Source organism: Bos taurus, chromosome 4 (assembly GCF_002263795.3).
Source record: "Bos taurus isolate L1 Dominette 01449 registration number 42190680 breed Hereford chromosome 4, ARS-UCD2.0, whole genome shotgun sequence".
Classification (NCBI taxonomy): domain Eukaryota; kingdom Metazoa; phylum Chordata; class Mammalia; order Artiodactyla; family Bovidae; genus Bos; species Bos taurus.
The window spans coordinates 6,430,255-6,451,395 of record NC_037331.1 but is presented as its reverse complement, the minus strand read 5'-3'; the positions used below and the strand labels follow the sequence as shown (position 1 = coordinate 6,451,395).

At 40.5% G+C, this 21,141-nt stretch overlaps 1 long non-coding RNA gene across 1 annotated transcript; it reads left to right on the top strand.

Annotated features, from left to right (window-relative positions):
- On the top strand, positions 1 to 20,311 carry LOC132345176 (uncharacterized). Its single transcript, XR_009494368.1, has 2 exons — positions 1 to 206; positions 20,044 to 20,311. It is a non-coding gene; the product is annotated as an uncharacterized lncRNA (long non-coding RNA).
- The last annotated feature ends 830 nt before the right edge of the window (positions 20,312 to 21,141 follow it).

Sequence of the window (21,141 nt, the reverse complement as noted above, 5' to 3'; positions counted from 1 at the left end):
TTGTGTGTGTGTGTGTGTTTGGAAAGCTTATTGACATTTAATTCACATATAAAATTCATCCCCTAAAAATATGCAATTGTTTGGTTTTAGAATATTTACAGAGTTATCCAACCTTACAACTTATCTTTAGAACATGTTCATCACCCCAATAAGAAAATCCCAGCCACTCTGCAGTCACGCTCTGTCCTTCCCAACTTTACCTCTAGGTAAGTACTGACCTTCTTTCTCTCTATATAGATGCACCTATTCTAGACACTTTGTAAGTGAAATCACACAATGTATGCATTTCTGTATTTGTCTTCCTCATATGACTGTTTTCCAAGTTCACCTTGTAGCATGCATCAGTGTTGAATTCTTTTTAATGAACAAATAACATTCCATTGTGTGGATATGCCACTTTTATGTATCTATTCATCAGTTGATGAATATTTCTTACAGGACAGGTTTATTGGAGGAAAATTCACTTTAAAAAAAAAATAATATGTTTTCTGATATAAAATTCTTTATTTTTTTGTTTGTTTGTTTGCTTGTATGACTTTATATATGGCATCTTACAGCCCTCTGGCCGTCATCGTTTCTGGCAGGAAGTCAGTTTTTAACCTAATTGACAATCCATTGTGCACAATGAATTATTTTTCTCTTGCTGTTTACAAGGTTATATCTGTATTTTCCTTTCAAAAATTTGCAATGATATATCTAAGTGTTTATTCAGTTATAGTTTGTTGAGCTTGTTGGGTGTATAGATTAATGTTTTTCATAAAAAAATTCGTGTTTTTTTGTTTCTTGTTTGTTTTTTGAAATATACTTTCTGTCCTTCTCTCTTCTTCTGGGACTCCCATTATGTTTATGTTCTTGAGTTTTATAGTCTTCCAAAAGTTTCAGAAGCTCTGATCATACTTCTTCATTGCTTTTGTTCTCTGTTCCTTATTAAGTAACGTCAATCAACCCACCTTCAGGTTCACTGATTCTTTCTTTGAATCAAATGTGTTGTCCCCTCTAGTAAGTGTTTCATTTCCTATTATGCATTTTTCAAATATCTAAGCTAGAGTTTATTCCTTTTTTTATAATTTTGATCACTTTAATAATATTTTTAATATGGTGAGACACTGCTGGCATGTATTCTTTTAATTATTCATGCCTTTTTTTAGTTCATAGAACACAGTTATAATTGCTAATTTAATGTCATTTTCTAGTCAGTCCAATGTGGATCACTGAAGGCAGAGTTTTCTTTTGATTCCTGCTTCTTTGCATAGTTCAGAATTTATTATTTAAAACTGGACTTTTCAAATCATACAAGGTGATAACTCTGGAAATCATATTTCTCCCTCTCCCACAAGATTTGATTTATTGCATATTTCTTGTTGTCACATTCTAAACTGCTGTTTGTTTAGTCAATTCGACGGACTAATTCTGTAGTCTCTTTCCCTGTTGTGTACTTTGTATCTGTCTTCTTCATATAATTTTTTTTTCCACTTTCACCTGAGTCAAATGGCTTGTTTCAGCTAAAAAATGGGCAGTTCAGTTCAGTTGCTCAGTCGTGTCCGACTTTTTGAAACCCCATGGACTGCAGCACCCCAGGCTTTCCTGTCCAACACCAACTCCCAGATGTTACTCAAACTCATGTCCATTGAGTTGGTGATGTCATCCAATCATTTCATCCTCTATCGTCCCCTTTTCCTTCTGCCCTCAATCTTTCCCAGCATCAGAGTCTTTTCAAATGAATCAGCTCTTCGCATCAGGTGGCCAAAGTATTGGAGTTTCAGCTTCAACATCAGTCCTTCCAATGAACACTGAGGACTGATCTCCTTTAGGATGGACTGGTTGGATCTCCTTGCAGTTCAAGGGATTCTCAAGAGTCATTTCCAACACCACAGTTCAAAAGCATCAATTCTTTAGCACTCAGCTTTCTTTATAGTCCAACTCTCACATCCATACATGACTACTGGAGAAACCACAGCTTTGACTAGACAGACCTTTGTTGGCAAAGCAATGTCTCTGCTTTTTAATATGCTGACTAGGTTGGTCATAGCTTTCCTTAAATGGGCAGCTGCTGCTGCTGCTAAGTCGCTTCAGTTGTATCCGACTCTGTGCAACCTCATAGATGGCAGCCCACCAGGCTCCTCCGTCCCTGGGATTCTCCAGGCAAGAACGCCGGAGTGGGTTGCCATTTCCTTCTTCAATGCATGAAAGTGAGAAGTTAAAGTGAAGTTGCTCAGTTGTGTCCAACTCTCAGGGACCCCATGGACTGCAGCCTACCAGGCTCCTCCATCCATGGGATTTTCCAGGTAAGAGTACTGGAATGTGTTGCCACAGAGATTTCCCTAAATCTCTTAAACCAATAAGTTTTCCAGGCATAAACCTGAGGATCTATGCATGTGTCAAGGTGTGCCTTAGACATTCACCTTACAATTTCACCTTTTCTTCATTTCTGCTTACAAAAGACCATACATCAGACAGGTGAAAGACTGGGGCCTGCTCAGTCTATCTTAGGTATGTTCTGTTCTACTCAGGGCCTTCTAGATCCACTACAATATATCAGAACTGTATGTAGTCCTCTATCAACATCTCTTATTCCCAAAATTAACATGAAAAAATTATGGCTATGCCTTTGTTTGCAACTGTTACACAGATTTAACCCTTACTTAATCTGTGATTATCTGGGTCGTGAAGACCTTTTTTGTACAGTTCTTCTGTGTATTTTTGCCACCGCTTCTTAATATCTTCTGCTTCTGTTAGGTCCATACCATTTCTGTCCTTTATCGAGCTCATCTTTGCATGAAATGTTCCCTTGGTATCTCTAATTTTCTTGAAGAGATCTCTAGTCTTTCCCATTCTGTTGTTTTCCTCTATTTCTTTGCATTGATCACTGAGGAAGGCTTTTCTATCTCTTCTAGCTATTCTTTGGAACTCTGCATTCAGATGCTTATATCTTTCCTTTTCTCCTTTGCTTTTCTTTTCTCTTCTTTTCACAGAAGAGATTTGTAAGGCCTCCCCAGACAGCCATTTTGCTTTTTTGCATTTCTTTTCTATGGGGATGGTCTTGATCCCTGTTTCCTGTACAATGTCATGAACCTCATTCCATAGTTCATCAGGCACTCTGTCTATCATATCTAGGCCCTTAAATCTATTTCTCACTTCCCCTGTATAATCATAAGGGATTTGATGTAAGTCATACCTGAATGGTCTAGTGGTTTTCCCTACTTTCTTCAATTTCAGGCTGAATTTGATAATAAGGAGTTCATGATCTGAGCCACAGTCAGCTCCTTGTCTTGTTTTTGTTGACTGTATAGAGCTTGTCCATCTTTGGCTGCAAAGAATATAACCAATCTGATCTTGGTGTTGACCATCTGGTGATGTCCATGGATAGAGTCTTCTCTTGTACTGTTGGAAGAGGGTGTTTGCTATGACCAGAGCATTTTCTTGGCAAAACTCTATTAGTCTTTGTCCTGCTTCATTCCGTATTCAAAGGCCAAATTTGCCTGTTACTCCAGCTGTTTCTGGACTTCCTACTTTTGCATTCCAGACCCCTATAATGAAAAAGACATCTTTTTGGAGTGTTAGTTCTAAAAGGTCTTGTAGGTCTTCATCGAACCGTTCAACTTCAGCTTCTTCAGCGTTACTGTTTGGGGCATAGACTTGGATTACCATGATATTGAATGGTCTGCCTTGGAAACGAACAGAGATCATTCTGTTGTTTTTGAGATTGCATCTAAGTACTGAATTTTGGACTCTTTTGTTGGCCATGATGGCTACTTCATTTCTTCTGAGAGATTCCTGCCTGCAGTAGTAGATATAATGGTCATCTTAGTTAAATTCACCCATTCCAGTCCATTTTAGTTCACTGATTCCTAGAATGTTGACATTCACTCTGCTATCTTTTGTTTGACCACTTCCAATTTGCCTTGATTCATGGACCTGACATTCCAGGTTCCTATGCAGTATTGCTCTTACAGCATCAGACCTTGTTTCTATCACCAGTCACATCCACAGCTGGGTATTGTTTTTGCTTTGGCTCCATCCCTTCATTCTTTCTGGGGTTATTTCTCCACTGATCTCCAGTAGCATTTTGGGCACCTACTGACCTGGGGAGTTCCTCTTTCAGTATCCTATCATTTTGCCTTTTCATACTGTTCATGGGGTTCTCAAGGCAAGAATACTGAAGTGGTTTGCCATTCCCTTCTCCAGTGGACCACATTCTGTCAGATCTCTCCACCATGACCCGCCCATCTTGGGTGTCCCCACGGGCATGGCTTAGTTTCATTGAGTTAGACAAGGCTGTGGTCCTAGTGTGATTAGATTGACTAGTTTTCTGTGAGTATGGTTTCAGTGTGTCTGCCCTCTGATGCCCTCTTGCAAAACCTACCATCTTACTTGGGTTTCTTTTACCTTGGATGTGGGGTATCTTTTCACGGCTACTCCAGCAAAGCACAGCCACTGCTCCTTACCTTGGATGAGGGGTATCTCCTCACCACTGCCCTTCCTGACCTTCAACGTGGGATAGCTCCTCTAGGCCCTCCTGTGCCCGTGTAGCCACCGCCTCTTGGACGTGGGGTTGGACCTCCCTGCCACTGCCCTTGGCCTTGGGCGTGGGGTAGCTCCTCTCGGCCACTGCCCCTGACCTCGGATGTAGGGTAGCTCCTCCTGGCTGCCACCCCTGACCTCGGACTTGGGTAGCTCTTCTAGGCCATTCCTGCACTGTCGCAGCCTGGCACTCTCGGCTGCTGCCCCTGACCAAGTGGGGTAACTCCTCTTGGCCTCCGCCCTTCGGGTATGGGATCCTCCCGGCTTCTGCCCCTGGCCAGGGACATGGGGTAGCTCCTCTCAGCAGTGCTTAGTGCCCTGGTCGCAGCCACCTGTGCTTAGCGTGCCGGTCACAGCTGCCCGCACTAGAACTGTACAAAAAAGATCTTCACGACACAGGTACTCACGATGGTGTGATCACTGACCTAGAGCCTGACATCCTAGAATGTGAAGTCAAGTGGGCCTTAGAAAGCATCACTACGAACAAAGCTAGTGGAGGTGATGGAATTCCAGTTGAGCTATTCCAAATCCTGGAAGATGATCCTGTGAAAGTGGTGCACTCAATATGCCAGAAAATTTGGAAAACTCAGCAGTGGCCACAGGACTGGAAAAGGTCAGTTTTCATTCCAATCCCAAAGAAAGGCAATGGCAAAGAATGCTCAGTGCTATGCTATGTTAAGTCACTTCAGTCATGTCTGACTCTGTGCGACCCCATAGATGGCAGCCCACCAGGCTCCCCCATCGGGATTCTCCAGGCAAGAACACTGGAGTGGGTGGCCATTTCCTTCTCCAATGCATGAAAGTGAAAAGTGAAAGTGAAGTTGCTCAGTCGTGTCTGACCCTCAGCGACCCCATGGACTGCTGCCCTCCAGGCTCCTCTGTCCATGGGATTTTCCAGGCAAGAGTACTGGAGTGGGTTGCCATTGCCTTCTCTGCCAACAACCGCTGGATCATGGAAAAAGCAAGAGAGTTCCAGAAAAACATCTATTTCTGCTTTATTGACTATGCCAAAGACTTTGCCTGTGTGGATCACAATAAACTGTGGAAAATTCTGAAAGAGATGGGAATACCAGACCACCTGAACTGCCTCTTGAGAAATCTGTATGCAGGTGAAGAAGCAACAGTTAGAACTGGACATGAAACAACAGACTGGTTCCAAATAGAAAAAGGAGTATGTCAAGGCTGTATATTGTCACCCTGTTTATTTAACTTATATGCAGAGTACATCATGGGAAATGCTGGACTGGAAGAAACACAAGCTGGAATCAAGATTGCCGGGAGAAATATCAATAACCTCAGATATGCAGATGACACCACCCTTATGGCAGAAAGTGAAGAGGAACTCAAAAACCTCTTGATGAAAGTGGAAGTGGAGAGTGAAAAAGTTGGCTTAAAGCTCAACATTCAGAAAATGAGGATCATGGCATCTGGTCCCATCACTTTATGGGAAATAGATGGGGAAACAGTGGAAACAGTGTCAGACTTTCTTGTTCTAGGCTCCAAAATCACTGCATATGGTGACTGCAGCCATTAAATTAAGACGCTTACTCCTTGGAAGGAAAGTTACGACTAACTTAAATAGCATATTCAAAAGCAGAGACATTACTTTGCCAACAAAGGTCCATCTATCAAGGCTATGGTTTTTACTGTGGTCATGCATGGATGTGAGGGTTGGACTGTGAAGAAGGCTGAGCCCTGAAGAATTGATGCTTTTGAACTATAGTGTTGGAGAAGAGTCTTGAGAGTCCCTTGGACTGCAAGGAGATCCAACCAGTCCATTCTGAAGGAGATCAGCCCTGGGATTTCTTTGGAAGGAATGATGCTAAAGCTGAAACTCCAGTACTTTGGCCACCTCATGCGAAGAGTTGACTCAATGGAAAAACTCTGATGCTGGGAGGGATTGGGGGCAGGAGGAGAAGGGGATGACAGAGGATGAGATGGCTGGATGGCTTCACTGACTCGATGGATGTGAGTCTGAGTGAACTCCAGGAGTTGGTGATGGACAGGGAGGCCTGGCGTGCTGCGATTCATGGGGTCGCAAAGAGTTGGACTGAGCCACTGAACTGACTGACTGACTAATCTGTGATAGCAGTTGCAAACAACTATATAAGGTTAAAAATAAGGTGAAATGCCCTATAGATAAGGCTTTTCTTCAGAGCTGTGACATTGGCAATGCTCTGCTGATGGGTTTTGTGAGGATCATCCCATGAAGGCACTCTCTAGAGGTTGCAGGGTTGCTGCGACTCAGGATCAAGGTGCAGGGCCACATCCTGTTGTTCTTATGAAGGTGTTGCAGTTTTCCTGAAGTAAAAGCCCTTCATATGATTTCAAGCCTGTGGTTAATTCTAGAATTCTGGATAAAGTTAGTTTTGATACATTCTGATATTTTTATTGCTTTTTTTGGAGGAATCAGTTCAGCTCAGTTCAGTTCAGTCGCTCAGTTGTGTCCAACTCTTTGCGACCCCATGAATCGCAGCACGCCAGGCCTCCCTGTCCATCACCAACTCCCGGAGTTCACCCAGACTCATGTCCATCAAGTCAGTGATGCCATCCAGAATAGATTCCTGTAAGTTCTTAAATCACCACCCTGGAAACCCTGCCCACTGCTTGATTTTCTTCCTGGTGTAATTTAATATGAAAATAATTAAACTTGAGAAGACCCAGAAAATGCAGAAGACATCCACTCATTTTTGTCATGCTTGGAAAATAATAGAAGCTGTTGATTTTTAGTATCTTCACGTATCACATAGGGAAATGATGGCTAATTGAAACTACTTTTGTGTGGATTAAATAATATGCTCCAAATAAAGTGTTTGGCATAAAATTTCAGTGTATCTGATGCACAAATAAGGAGAAGTGTGTGGTAGGGATGAGCTAGAATGTGTGAGAGGTCTTCAGGAGACAGTAGATTCTATGATGCAGAGACAGAATATTATCACATTTGTGCTTAAGAGAGAATAATTTATTTGCAGCATAATATTTGCAGAATTATCACTCTGTCCAAAAAGTGTTTTAAAACAATGAAGAACATTATGGTTTATAAATTTGTGCTAAGATTACAAGAAGATCATACCTAGACAAGAGAAGGTACAAAAGTTCAGCTGAAAGCAGGAGCAGAAATAGCATCTATCTTTTACTCAAAATTAATAGACAAATGGAAAAAAATTTCTTAAAGACCTGAGTATGCCTAATGTGTCATTTAAAAAACCAATTGGTAGCTTTAAAAAAATGTGAAAGATCATTGGGAAAAAAAGTCAAATTACTTTAGTACTCAAGATGGTTCAGGCCAAATACGAGCCAATACATACCTTAAATTTTAGGGACAATGAGTGCTAGAAAAACCTCCCCAAACAAAACCAAACCCTGTTACTAAAGACAAACTTTACTACAGAAAAGGACACTGTGAAAGAAAACAATTTTCAGAGGTAAGAAGCAACCAAAAGTGTAGTTATAATGATATAAAAGATGCACCATGGGAGAGAAGTTGGAGTTTCCTCAAAAATGTAACATCAAGATTCTAGAATTGCTCACACTAGAAAAATTTTTTTAAAATATTGATATATTCGTACTACTGAGTATAGAATAATGACCAACAAAGACTTGCTGTGGGGTACAGGGTGACCTGTATCAGAGCAAAATCTAAAGGGGAGTGGATATATATGTGTATGGCTGATTCACTCTGCTGTGCTCCTGAAGGTACACAGCATTGTAAATCAGCTGTACAGTAAGTCCCCTACATATGAATCTGAAAGTTGCAAAATTTCAATGATGCAAACTTGCTTTCAAATGTCTAACCCCATAACATTAGTTCACATGTCTGGTGTGCATTGTCCCACGTGTGCACACTCTTCAAGTGGTTGTGCTTTTGTGTACTTTTCCTGACTCTTGAGAGTACAGTAGGGCAATGCCTTTATTTCAAGCCTGGGTGTCCAGAAACAAGCATAATAGCAGCAGTGATGTGGCTGGAACTACTGTACATGTCAACGTGCTGTACTCCAAGAGCAGAAATGTTTCCTTTATTTTTTGTGTTTGCTTTTTATGTGTTATTGGTGTGAAAAGTATTATAAACCTATCATAGTACAATACTATATGGCCAGTTGCATTAGTTGGGTACCAAGGTTAAGTTTGTTGGATTTATGAACAAATTGGACTTAAAACATGCTCTTGGGATGGAACTTCTTCATATATAGGGGACTTACTGTACTCAATAAAATTTCTTTTTTAGAAAGAGTTTGATCTCTGGGTTCAGACTCAATGAATATCCATATCCTGGCTCCATTACCTAATAGGCCTGTACCTTCAGGAAAGATCCATGAAATCATGGGCCTCAATGTTTGTCTGTAAAGTAGAAATGAAAATGATCCCTATGATTTTGGCTTGCCATAAGGGTTCAATAAGAGGTATAGGTGACAAACTTTGAATAATCAAGAAAATCTAAAAAAAGAGAGATTTATCTATTAGTGGATTTTTTTTTTTTTTTAAGAACTAATCCAGGTGGAATTAGAAAACTGTGAATAGGCCTTAGGAGTACTTAAAAGTCATAAAAAAACAGTATCATAAATTTCTGGGAATTACAAAATGACCTGTTAGCTTTAACAAAAGCAGAACAATTGCCGACTGCTTATGAATGACATTTCAACAATAGTAACAATAGTCACCATAGGGAGTGCTTGGTCGTGCCTGAGGTGCTGTGCAAACCACCTTGTGTAATAATACTGGTAATAACAATAATGACTGTGGCTGATAGAGGGGGAGATAAAATTATGGTTTCACCATAAATAAGACTATAAAACAGATCATTAACAAAATGCATGAACCTCTTATGGTGGAAAAAATGATCATCCAGAAGGGGGTTGAGTTCTCTAAGTCTCTACCAGATTCAACTCATTTCCCTTTGGACAGAAGACTATAATAGAAGAAAGAGAAAATTTGTAGAAAAATATAATTTTCCTGGAAAATGGTATATATCCTAGAGACTTTTCATGTGTCATATCTTCATGACAGGGCTCCTTAAAGGTCAGAAATGATCATACATTTATCACTGTAACTTCTTCTTTTTTTTATCATAGTCTGCATTGTATTTGTTTAAAGCTGTAGTATATAACATTCATCCCAGTGGTCATGTAAAGTTGTGAGAGCTGGAACTTAAGGAAGGCAGAATGCCAAGGAATGATGCCTTCGAACTGTGGTTCTGGAGAAGACTCTTGAAAGTCCCTTGAACACAAGGAGATCAAACAAGTCAATCTTAATGGAGATAAACCCTGAATATTCATTGGAAGGACTGATGCTGAAACTCCAGTATTTTGGTCATCTGATGTGAACAGACGACTCATTGGAGAAGTCCCTGATGTTGGGAAAGATTGAGGGCAGATGGAAAAGTGGGTGTCGGAGGATGAGATGGCTAGATGGTATCACTGATACAATGAACATGAACTTGGGCAAACTCCAAGAGATGGTGAAGGACAGGAAGGCCTGGCGTGCTGCAGTTCATGGGGTCACAAAGAGTCGGGGCATGACTGAGTAACTGAACAACATAAAACATTAAAAGTGTTAATGAAAGTAAAAGCATATATGTGGGCTTCAAACTTTAAAAGTGAAGCATACCTGGGTACATATATACAATGGAGGAATGAAATTGTGCCATTTGTAGGTGTGGATGGACCTAGAGACTGTTATTCAGAGTAAAGTAAACCAGAAAGAGAAAAACAACTGCCATATATTAATGCATGTATATGGAATATAGAAAAATGGTACAGATGAATCTATTTGAGAGCAGAAATAGAGACAGACATAGAGAACAAATGCCCAGACACTAGGGGGGGAAAGGCAGAGTTGGGATAAATTGCGAGATTGTGATTGATATATATGCACTACTATGCATAAAATAGATATCTAATGAGAGAAGGAAAGAAGAAGGGAGCAAAAGCAACGTACAGTCTGCTCACAGGACATATATTAAGTCAACTTTTAAAAATGGATTCCAGTATACAGTAGGTTCAGACAAATACTGTTTGATTCCTTATATGAGGTAGCTAGAATTGTCAAATTCATAAAGTCAGAAAGTACATTGGTAGATGCCAGGGGCCAGGAGGTGGGGATGGGATGGGGACAGGAGATGGGGACTTAGTGTTTAACTGGGACAGAGTTTCAGTTTAGGAAGGTGAAAAATTTGGGAGGTGGACGATAAGAGAGGGCTGCTCCACAATGTGAATATACTTAGTGTCGTTGAACCGTACAGCTGAATATGGTTAAAACAGTATGTTTTATATTATGTAACTTTTACCACAATAAAAAAAAATTAAAGAAATGAAGCACCTTTTTCCACAGATTCAAACACCTATCTTGTGTATGTGTGTGTCCCTCTCTGCAATAAAATATTATAATGATTGCAAAATGCACAAATATACAACTAGAGGACCACATCAGAAAAAGCACCAGAAGCAAATAGTCTCTGTTCTCACAGAAAGTATCGTCTTGTACACCCCCTGGGTGAATGCCTCACCAGCCACACATTTTAAAAATTCCTTTGGATTATATGACCATGAAGGTGCCTTCTGTATCTGAGATTGCAAGTGATTGTTGCTAAAAATGCAGTATGTTTATTTATAACTTTTTATTTTTCTTGGATTTTAATATTCTTAAGAACTAGAACAGTGTTTTGAAACCCTTGAAAGTCTCAGCACCTCAATCAGGTAATGCTCTGTGTGGTAGCATCATGCATATTTATTGACCAACTGACTGACTGAAAGGGTGAGTGAAATCCCGGAGAATCCTTACAGAGTCTGACAGTAATGTTAGCCCCTGACTCAAGATCATGGGGAAACACATGGAAAGATGCATGAGCCGGTGGCCCTTGGCCTGACTTTGAGTTCAGTCCCTCTGTGTCCAGGGCTTCTCAGTACACCTTCCAAATGGAAGGTTCTTTTAGGTTTGCAGCTTTGAGGTTTCATGTCTTGCTTCCCTGCTTGTCCAGTGTCCTGGTCCCCAGCCCCACCCTCTTCACTAGACGCCTTGCCCCCGTAGCAAGTCTCCTTTGTCCCCACAAAGAGATCTTTGCATTCCCTTCCTTCTGTGAAGGGTAGTTCCCATAAATGACTGATTTCTTTTTAAATTTTAACCTGTGTTATTTCTTCATAACATACATAAACAAACACCATAAAAAATTTAATTAGCTTGGCAGCAAGAAGCAGTAGAGAGGAAGATTTAGGGATATGTTCATAATTCTGGTGTCCTGATTTCTAAACTTTGCACTATTAACTGCAGCTGAGCTTAGAATCCTAGACATTGGACCTGAGTGGAGATTTCATTGTGGTCAATGATTAAAGAGGATTGTTTTTAGCAGTTTTGTGAATGACCATGGGCCCAACAAAAAGTACCTACTTGTGTGTGTGTGTGTGTGTGTGTTCCTTCTCCCTTCTCCCTCCTCCTTCTTCATTGTTTCTTTGCTTCTGAAAATCCAATTGCTCCAGCACCATTTGTTGTAAATACCATATTTTCTTCACTGAATTGGCTTTGGACCTTTATCAAACTCAATTATCCTTACATGTGAGTTTGTTTCTGAATCCTCCCTCTATTCTATTCTGTTAGTCTGTGTGTTTCCCATAACAAAAATGCCACATTGTCCTCATTATAAATCTGCAATGTCTTGACTTCAAATTAATAATAGCAGTAATCTTGGAAGATTCTCATGACCACATGGAAACAGGAAGCAAATACAGAAATAGTGAATGGGTGTAGAGAGAGTCTGTGTTCCATCCAGACCACTGTGAAGCCCAGCATGTAAGTCTACATACCCTTCCCCAAGTTTCTTTCCTTGGGTCCTTGGAGCTCAGTCTACTCTCCCCAGATAAAATCACCTGTTTTATTGCTATTTCCAAACACAAAACAAATGGAATATAAAAACATAAAAGCCATGAATGTGTTTGGGAGGGACGGTGAAGTTTCCAGGCTTCCTAGTATTTCTCCAACTGAGTGCTAAGACTGTAGGCCATGGTGGTAACTGGATGTTCCAACAGAAATTCCAGGAGGGCTTTACAAGCAAAGTTATCCTCTTGAATGGGACCTACACCAACACCAGCTCCCCTTCCAGGCACCCCCTACCACCTTTGTAATCACTTCTATATTTATGTTTTGTTTCAGTTCAGTTCAGTCACTCAGTTGTGTCTGACTCTTTGCAACCCCATGAACCACAGCACACCAGGCCTCCCTGTCCATCACCAACTCCCGGAGTCTACCCAAACTTGTGTCCATTGAGTCGGTGATGCCATCCAACCATCTCATCCTCTGTTATCCCCTTCTCCTCCTGCCTTCAATCTTTCCGAGCATCAGAGCCTTTTCCAATAAATCAGATCTTCACATCAGGTGGCCAAAGTATTGCAGTTTTAGCTTCAACATCAGTTCTTCCAATGAACACCCAGGACTGATCTCCTTTAGGATGGACTGGTTGGATCTCCTTGCAGTCCAGGGAACTCTCAAGAGTCTTCTCCAACACCACAGTTCAAAAGCATCAATTCTTCTGCGCTCAGTTTTCTTGATAGTCCAACTCTCACATTCATACATGACCACTGGAAAAACCATAGTTTTGACTAGACAGATCTTTGTTGGCAAAGTAATGTCTCTGCTTTTGAATATGCTATCTAGGTTGGTCATAACTTTCCTTCCAAGGAGTAAGCGTCTTTTAATTTCATGGCTGCAGTCACCATCTGTAGTGATTTTGGAGCCCAGTGAAATAAAATCAGCCAGTTTCCACTGTTTCCCTATCTATTTGCCATGAAGTGATGGGACCAGATGCCATGATCTTAGTTTTCTGAATTTGAGCTTTAAGCCAACTTTTTCACTTTTCTCTTTGACTTTCATCAAGAGGCTCTTTAGTTCTTCTTCACTTTCTGCCATAAGGGTGGTGTCCTCTGCATATCTGAGGTTATTGATATTTCTCCGGGCAATCTTGATTCCATCTTGTGCTTCCTCCAGCCCAGCGTTTCTTGTGATGTACTCTGCATATAAGTTAAATGAGCAGGGTGACAATATACAGCCTTGACGTACTCCTTTTCCTATTTGGAACCAGTCTGTTGTTCCATATCCAGTTCTAACTGTTGCTTCCTGACCTGCATACAGGTTTCTCAAGAGGCAGGTCAAGTGGTCTGGTATTCCCATCTCTTTCAGAATTTTCCACAGTTTAGTTGCCCTTTTTCTAATGTTCTGAATTATGAGATTAATAGAGTGCTCCTTCTTTAAGTAGTACTCCAAGGAGACTTGTCTCCCTCTTTCTCTTGTTCTCTGAGGAAATGTGTCCTTCAGTAATTGTGGTTTAGCCTGTCCTAGCTTCCTCACTGCAAAGATACATACATGCCCTCTTGTTGCCTAGCCTGGTGGGTGGACAGGCACATAAATAGGTGGTTTTGGGAAGGAAAGGATACATAGGATCACATAGGACTACAAAGATGGAGCAATGAAACATGCTTTGGGGAATAAGGGGACAAAGGATAAAATCTAAAGTGAGACTGAACAGTGAATAACACTATAAGCAGTGAGATCTCAGTCTGGGCCCTCAATTCAATTCACTTCAACACATATACATGAGGTACACATCACACATGGGAAAGAGGTACGAGTGGAGGAACAGAGGGGATCAGACAGCGTTCAGTTAAGTTTAGTTCAATTGCTCAGTTGTGTCCGACTTTTTGCAACTCCATGGACCACAGTACACCAACCCTCCCTGTCCATCACCAACTCCCAGAGTTTACTCAAACTTGTGTCCATTGAGTCGGTGATGCCATCCAACCATCTCATCCTTTGTCATCCCCTTCTCCTCCTGCCTTCAATCTTTCCCAGCATCAGGGTCTTTTCAAATGAGTCAGCTCTTCACATCAGGTGGCCAAAGTATTGGAGTTTTAGCTTCAACATCAGTCCTTCCAATGAACACCCAGGACTGATCTCCTTTGGGATGGACTGGTTTGATCTCCTTGCAGTCCAAGGGACTCTCAAGAGTCTTCTCCAACACCACACTTCAAAAGCATCGATTCTTCTGCACTCAGCTTTCTTGATAGTCCAACTCTCACATCCATACATGACCACTGGAAAAACCATAACCTTGACTAGACAGATCTTTGTTGACAAAGTAATGTCTCTGCTTTTTAATATGCTGTCTATGTGGGTCATAATTTTTCTTCCAAGGAGTAAAGTGTCTTTTTATTTCAAGGCTGCAGTCACCATCTGCAGTGATTTTGGACCCCAAGAAAATAAAGTCTGCCACTGTTTCCACTGTTTCCCCATCTATTTGCATGAAGTTATGGGACTGGATGCCATGATCTTCATTTTCTGAATGTTGAGATTTAAGCCAACTTTTTCACTCTCCTCTTTCACTTTCATCAAGAGGCTCTTTAATTCTTCCTTGCTTTTTGCCTTAAGGGTGATGTCATCTGCATATCTGAGGTTCTTTATATTTCTCCTGGCAATCTTGATTCCAGCTTGTGCTTCCTCCAGCCAAGCATTTCTCACGATGTACCCTGCATATAAGTTAAATAAACAGGGTGACAATATACAGCCTTGATGTACTCCTTTTCCTATTTGGAACCAGTCTGTTGTTCCATGTCTAGTTCTGTTGCTTCCTGACCTGCATACAGGTATGCAGGTATGCATACACTGTATGCACCACTGCATACAGTGGTCCAGTGTTCCCATCTCTTTCAGAATTTTCCACAGTTTATTGTGATCCCTGGCGGCTCAGAGGTTAAATGTCTGCCTCCAATGAGGGAGACCCGGGTTCAATCCGTGGGTCGGGAAGATCCCCTGGAGAAGGAAATGGTAACCCACTCCAGTATTATTGCCTGGAGAATCCCATGGATGGAGAAGCCTGGTAAGCTACAGTCCATGGGGTCACAAAGAGTCGGACACGACTGAGCGACTTCACTTCACTTCACACAGTCAAAAGCTTTGGAATAGTCAATAAAGCAGAAATAGATGTTTTCTATTTTTTTCTATGATTTCTATATTTTTCTAAAAGAGTTCTTGCTTTTTCAATGATCCAGCAGATGTTGGTAATTTGGTGTCTGGTTCCTCTGCCTTTTCTAAATCCAGTTTGAATATTTGGAAGTTCTCAATTCATGTACTGTTGAAGCCAGCTTGGAGAATTTTGAGTTTTACTTTGTTAGCGTGTGAGACGAGTGCAATTATGCAGTATTTGAACATTCTTTGGCATTGCCTTTCTTAGGGATTGGAATGAAAACTGATCTTTTCCAGTCTGTGGCCACTGCTGAGTTTTCCAAATTTGCTGGCATATTGAGTGCAGCACTTTCACAGCATCATCTTTTAAGATTTGAAATAGCTCAACTGGAATTCTATCACCTCCACTAGCTTTGTTGATATCAATGGTTCCTAAGACCCACTTGACTTCACATTCCAGGGTGTCTGGCTCTAGGTGAGTGATCACACCATCATGGTTATCTGCATCATGAAGATCTTTTTTATACAGTTCTTCTGTGTATTCTTGCCACCTCTTCTTAATATCTTCTGCTTCTGTTAGGTCCATACCATTTCTGTCCTTTATCGAGGCCATGTTTGCATGAAATATTCCCTTAGTATTTCTAATTTTCTTGAAGATATCTCTAGTCTTTCCCATTCTCTTGTTTTCCTCGATTTCTTTGCCCTGATCACTGAGGAAGGCTTTCTTATCTCTCCTTGTTATTCTTTGGAACTCTGTATTCAAATGGGCATATCTTTTCTTTTCTCTTTTGCTTTTTGCTTCTTTTATTTTCACAGCTATTTGTCAGGCCTCCTCAGACAGCCATTTTGCTTTTTTGCATTTCTTTTTCCTGGGGATGGTCTTGCTCCCTGTCTCCCATATATTGTCATGAACCTCCATCCATAGTTCATGAGGCATTCTATCATATATAGTCCCTTAAATCTATTTCTCACTTCCACTGAATTAGGGATTTGATTTAGGTCATACATGTATGGTCTAGTGGTTTTCCCTACTTTCTTCAATTTAAACCAGAACTTGGAAATAAGGAGTTCATGGTCTAAGCCACAGTCAGCTCCTGGTCTTGTTTTTGCTGACTGTATAGAGCTTCTCCATCTTTGGCTGCAAAGAATATAATCAATCTCATTTCGCTGTTGATCATCTGGTGATGTCCATGTGTAGAGTCTTCTCTTGTGCTGTTAGAAGAGGGTGTTTGCTACAACCATTGCATTTTCTTGGCAGAACTCTATTAGCCTTTGCCCTGCTTCATTCCGTACTCCAAGGCCAAATTTGCCTGTTACTCCAGTTGTTTCTCGGTTTCCTACTTTTGCATTCTAGTTCCGTATAATGAAAAGGACATCTTTTTTGGTTGTTAATTCTAGAAGGTCTTGTAGGACTTCATAGAACTGTTCAATTACAGCTTCTTTCATGTTATTGGTCGGGGTATAGACTTGGATTACTGTGATATTGAATGGTTTGCCTTGGAAACGAACAGAGATCATTCTGTCGTTTTTGAGATTGCAGCCGAGTATTGCATTTTGGACTCTTTTGTTGACTCTGATGGCTATTCCATTTCTTCTAAGTGATTCTTGCCCATAGTAGTAGATATAATGGTCATCTGAGTTAAATTCACCCATTTCAGTCCATTTTAGTTCGCTGGTTCTTAGAATGTCTATGTTCACTCTTTCCATCTCCTGTTTGATCACTTCCAATTTGCACTGGTTCATGGACCTAACATTCCAGGTCCCTATGCAATATTGCTCTTTATAGCATCAGACCTTGATTTCATCACCAGTCACATCCACAACTGTGTGTTGTTTTTGGTTTGGCTCTGTCTCTTCATTCTTTCTGGAGTTATTTCTCCACTGACCTCCAGTAGTATATTGGGCACCTATCAACCTTGGGAGTTCATCTTTCAGTGTCCTATCTTTTTGTCTTTTCATACTGTTCAGACAGGGTTAGCTCTTCTCCAAAATATACAGTCCAATGTCAATTATAATATTTATATAACATAATACCATTTGGTTGTGGTGGTGGCTTAGTTGCTCAGTTGTGTCCAGCTCTTTTGTGACCCCCAAGGACTGTAGCCTGCCAGGCTCCTCTGTCCATGGGATTTTCCAGGCACAAATACTGGAGTGGGTTGTCATTCCCTCCACCAGCGGATCTTCCTGAACCAGTGATCAAACCTTGGTCTCCTGCATTCACAGGTGGATTCTTTACCATCTAAGCTAGCAGAGAAGCAGTAGCATTACTAGGTATGTATGAATGTGAATTGAATTTTGAAGGTTTGAAATTCTCTGAGTGTGCTGATGGAAACTCCCGTGTCATGGTTTGTGAGGATATGACTTGGATATTGTATCATATAATATTAGCATTATTGCTATTATTATTTGAGTTAAACCTCCATGGAGAATCACTGTGTCTACTAACGCCTTTGAATATGTCACCTCAATGAACACATATACAAAATTTCTGTATTCAGCACCTTCCCTCTGTCACAGAAGGAACTCAGATTCACAACTGGGAACATCTGAGTTCATTGTGTAACTGATTGATTTTGGACTGGTCCTATACATCTGCCTTCCAAAGAATTTTCATTAGCTTTGGTATTTAAGTGTCTCCTGAGGACTGATGATGCCCCAGTATGGCAGAGGTTTGTGTTGATCCAGCCTGGACCCTTTGCTCTGCACACCATTCTCACTCCATTCAGTTTGGTCAGTCCTCAGATGCCTTCATCTATGATTTGTTTTCAAAGTGGTATCCTGAGTAACAAGCAACAATATTATCTCAGGCACCACTTTCTTTGTTCAGTGCCTTAGAGGAAATTCATTAAGTATTATAGAGTTCTATTATCATTATCATTAAAGAGAAAGTTGGAGATTCCCAGAATGCACTGTGCATGACTCAGCCTCTGGATGCTGTACAGGAACAGCTCATCATCTCTCATCACTGTGTGAGCTGAGTCATTCTTCACACACCTGAGGTCTTCATCCAATCCTAAGTTACAGGATCCCTGTAGGTAGGGTTATATTGATATATTAGGACAGAGTGTCTCAGTGGAGATTTCTGTCCCGAGGTGAACAAAGCCAGCTTAGTAAAGTTCTCTTTTGGAACACTGTGCATGAGGCCCGCTGCTCCCTGGGTGCATGTGCTTTCAAGCCTCCGGCTCAGTCTCACCGAGCTCAGAGCAGCTGCGGCTCTGCAGGGGCTTAGGAGCATTTCTGCAGCCATCATTTTTATTTAGTACCAGGACAGATCACTGCCTGATTGTCCCCTCTTCCGAGTAATGTTCAAAACTTGCTCCAAGACTCTGAAATAAACTTTAAAGATAAAAGGGATTTCTGAAATGGTAGTCAGGTCATCCTTCATTTCTTTGACAGATTAAAAACTCCATGCTTATCCCTTTAGAGTGGATATATCAGAGACACAGAAAGCAAAGGAAGTTGAGTTTTAGATTATTTCTGGGGACAGAATGTACGATTTCCCATTTGTTCTGTTAGCAAATGATGAAGCATGTATGCAGCAGGCAGGTGCCCACGTCGGCACTATTTTCTCTATTTCACGTGGCTTATCAATTGGGTACATGGTAGACAGAAGGAAAATACCTAAGTGAAGAGACCTGATGATTTTCCTCCATGTCACCTCTAATAAATTCCAATAATCACTTGAAAATAGGTAGTATAGTAATTGCTACTTAAAAGTTATTTGTTCTAATTACTTTAGCTAATGATGTGGTCCCCAAAACTAAAAACACTTTGATATTTGTTATTTGGTTTCTATTATTTTATATGAATCCTCTTTCCCAAACTTCCATGTCATAAGTGCATGTCCTTACTTTTCTAAAAGTAAATGAGTATTGGATAGTTAGTGAGACACATTAGCAAAAGAGTTTTAGTCATCACTTAGATTTGTGAAGAGAGAAAATTAAACAATGTTTGGTATAAAGATTTTAACAGCTTTTCCTCTGACAAGCTCATTTCCATCACAAAAGCAACAAACAAACAAAAACCATGTAATGAGCTGCTACTTTAGAAAGAAGGCTTCTTGTTAGGTGTTGTGAAAACTGAATGGAAGCTTCCCTTCAGGGTGAATATATGTGCTTTACAGGAAGTAATAACATCAAATGGGTTGTTCTGACTCTGCCATCATTTTGAGTCAGTAAATTTGACCCAGCATTAGGATTGTTGGGTTCTGTTGTGGTAGTAACGTTGGTAAAACATATACTTATCATAAAATTTACCATTTTCACTTTTTTAAATTAATTTTTATTGGAGGATAGTTGCTTTACAGTATTGTGTCAGTTTCTACTGTAAAGCAACATTAATCAGCCATACTTATCCATACATCCATTCCCCTTTGGACTTCCTTCACATTCAGGTCACCACAGTGCACTGAGTTCCCTGTGCTATACAGTACTTTCTCATTAGTTATCTATTTTATACATATTATCAGTAATGTATATATATCACTCCCCATCTCCCAATTCATTCTACCCTTCCCCCCTTGGTATTGTTCCAATACATTTGTTCTCGACATCTCAGTCCCTGTTTCTGCTTTCCATATAGGATCACTTTTTTTTTGGCTACTTGATATGAAGAGCTGACTCATTGGAAAAGACCCTGATGCTGGGAAAGTTTAAAGGCAGGAGAAGAAGGGGTCAACAGAGGATGAGATGGTTGGATAGCATTACTGACTCAATGGACATGAGTTTGAGCAAGCTCCAGGAGATCGTGAAGGACAAGGAAGCCTGGCATGCTGCAGTCCATGGGGGTCACAAAGAATGGGAACTACTTAGCAACTGAATAACAATAAATACAACTTTTCTAGATTGAACATATATACATTAATTTGACTATTTTAAGTGTACAGTTCTGTGGCATTAAGTATATTCATTCACATTGTTGCATAACCATCACCACCATCCATCTCTAGAACTTTTCATCTTCTCGAACTTAAACTTTGCCCACATCCCCACTCCTCCCAGCCCCTGCAACCACCATTCTATTTCCTGTCTCTGTGAATCTGACTGCTTCAGGGGCTTCCTTTTAGTGGAATCATACAGTTTTCATCCTTTCCTGACCAGCTAGTTTCATTTAGTGTTATGTCCTCCAGGTTGCAAGAGGGTTTTAACATCCCAATGATCAACATTCTCCCATTCTTGTTTCACCTCCATCAAGTCTCAGCCTGTGAGTCAAAGGGATATTATAACACTTCCTTTTTAGTAATTTATTTTTTACCATGTCCTGGAAAGTGGCACCTGTCTTACATCAAATTATTTTTTTGTTCTGTTACAAAGTTAACATTTGCAAAAGATGCTGCTGGATACTTACCCAGTTCTTAATCCTAACCCTAATTATGGGGAAATTAATTTTCTTAGTTACACATCTTTCTATTGTTCAAAATTTTCACCTGCATTTATTTATTTGTGATTCTAGTTTTCAGTAGAGGATATAAGTTATGTTTTGCAATGGTTTCAATTCCAATACATGCTATGGGATTCACTTATTTAATTTAGCATCTATGGTTTTCCAGTGGCCATGTATGGATGTGAGAGTTGGACTGTAAAGAAAGCTGAGCGCTGAAGAATTGATGCTTTAGAATTGTGGTGTTGAAGACTCTTGAGAGTCCCTTGGACTGCAAGGAGATCCAACCAGTCCATTGTA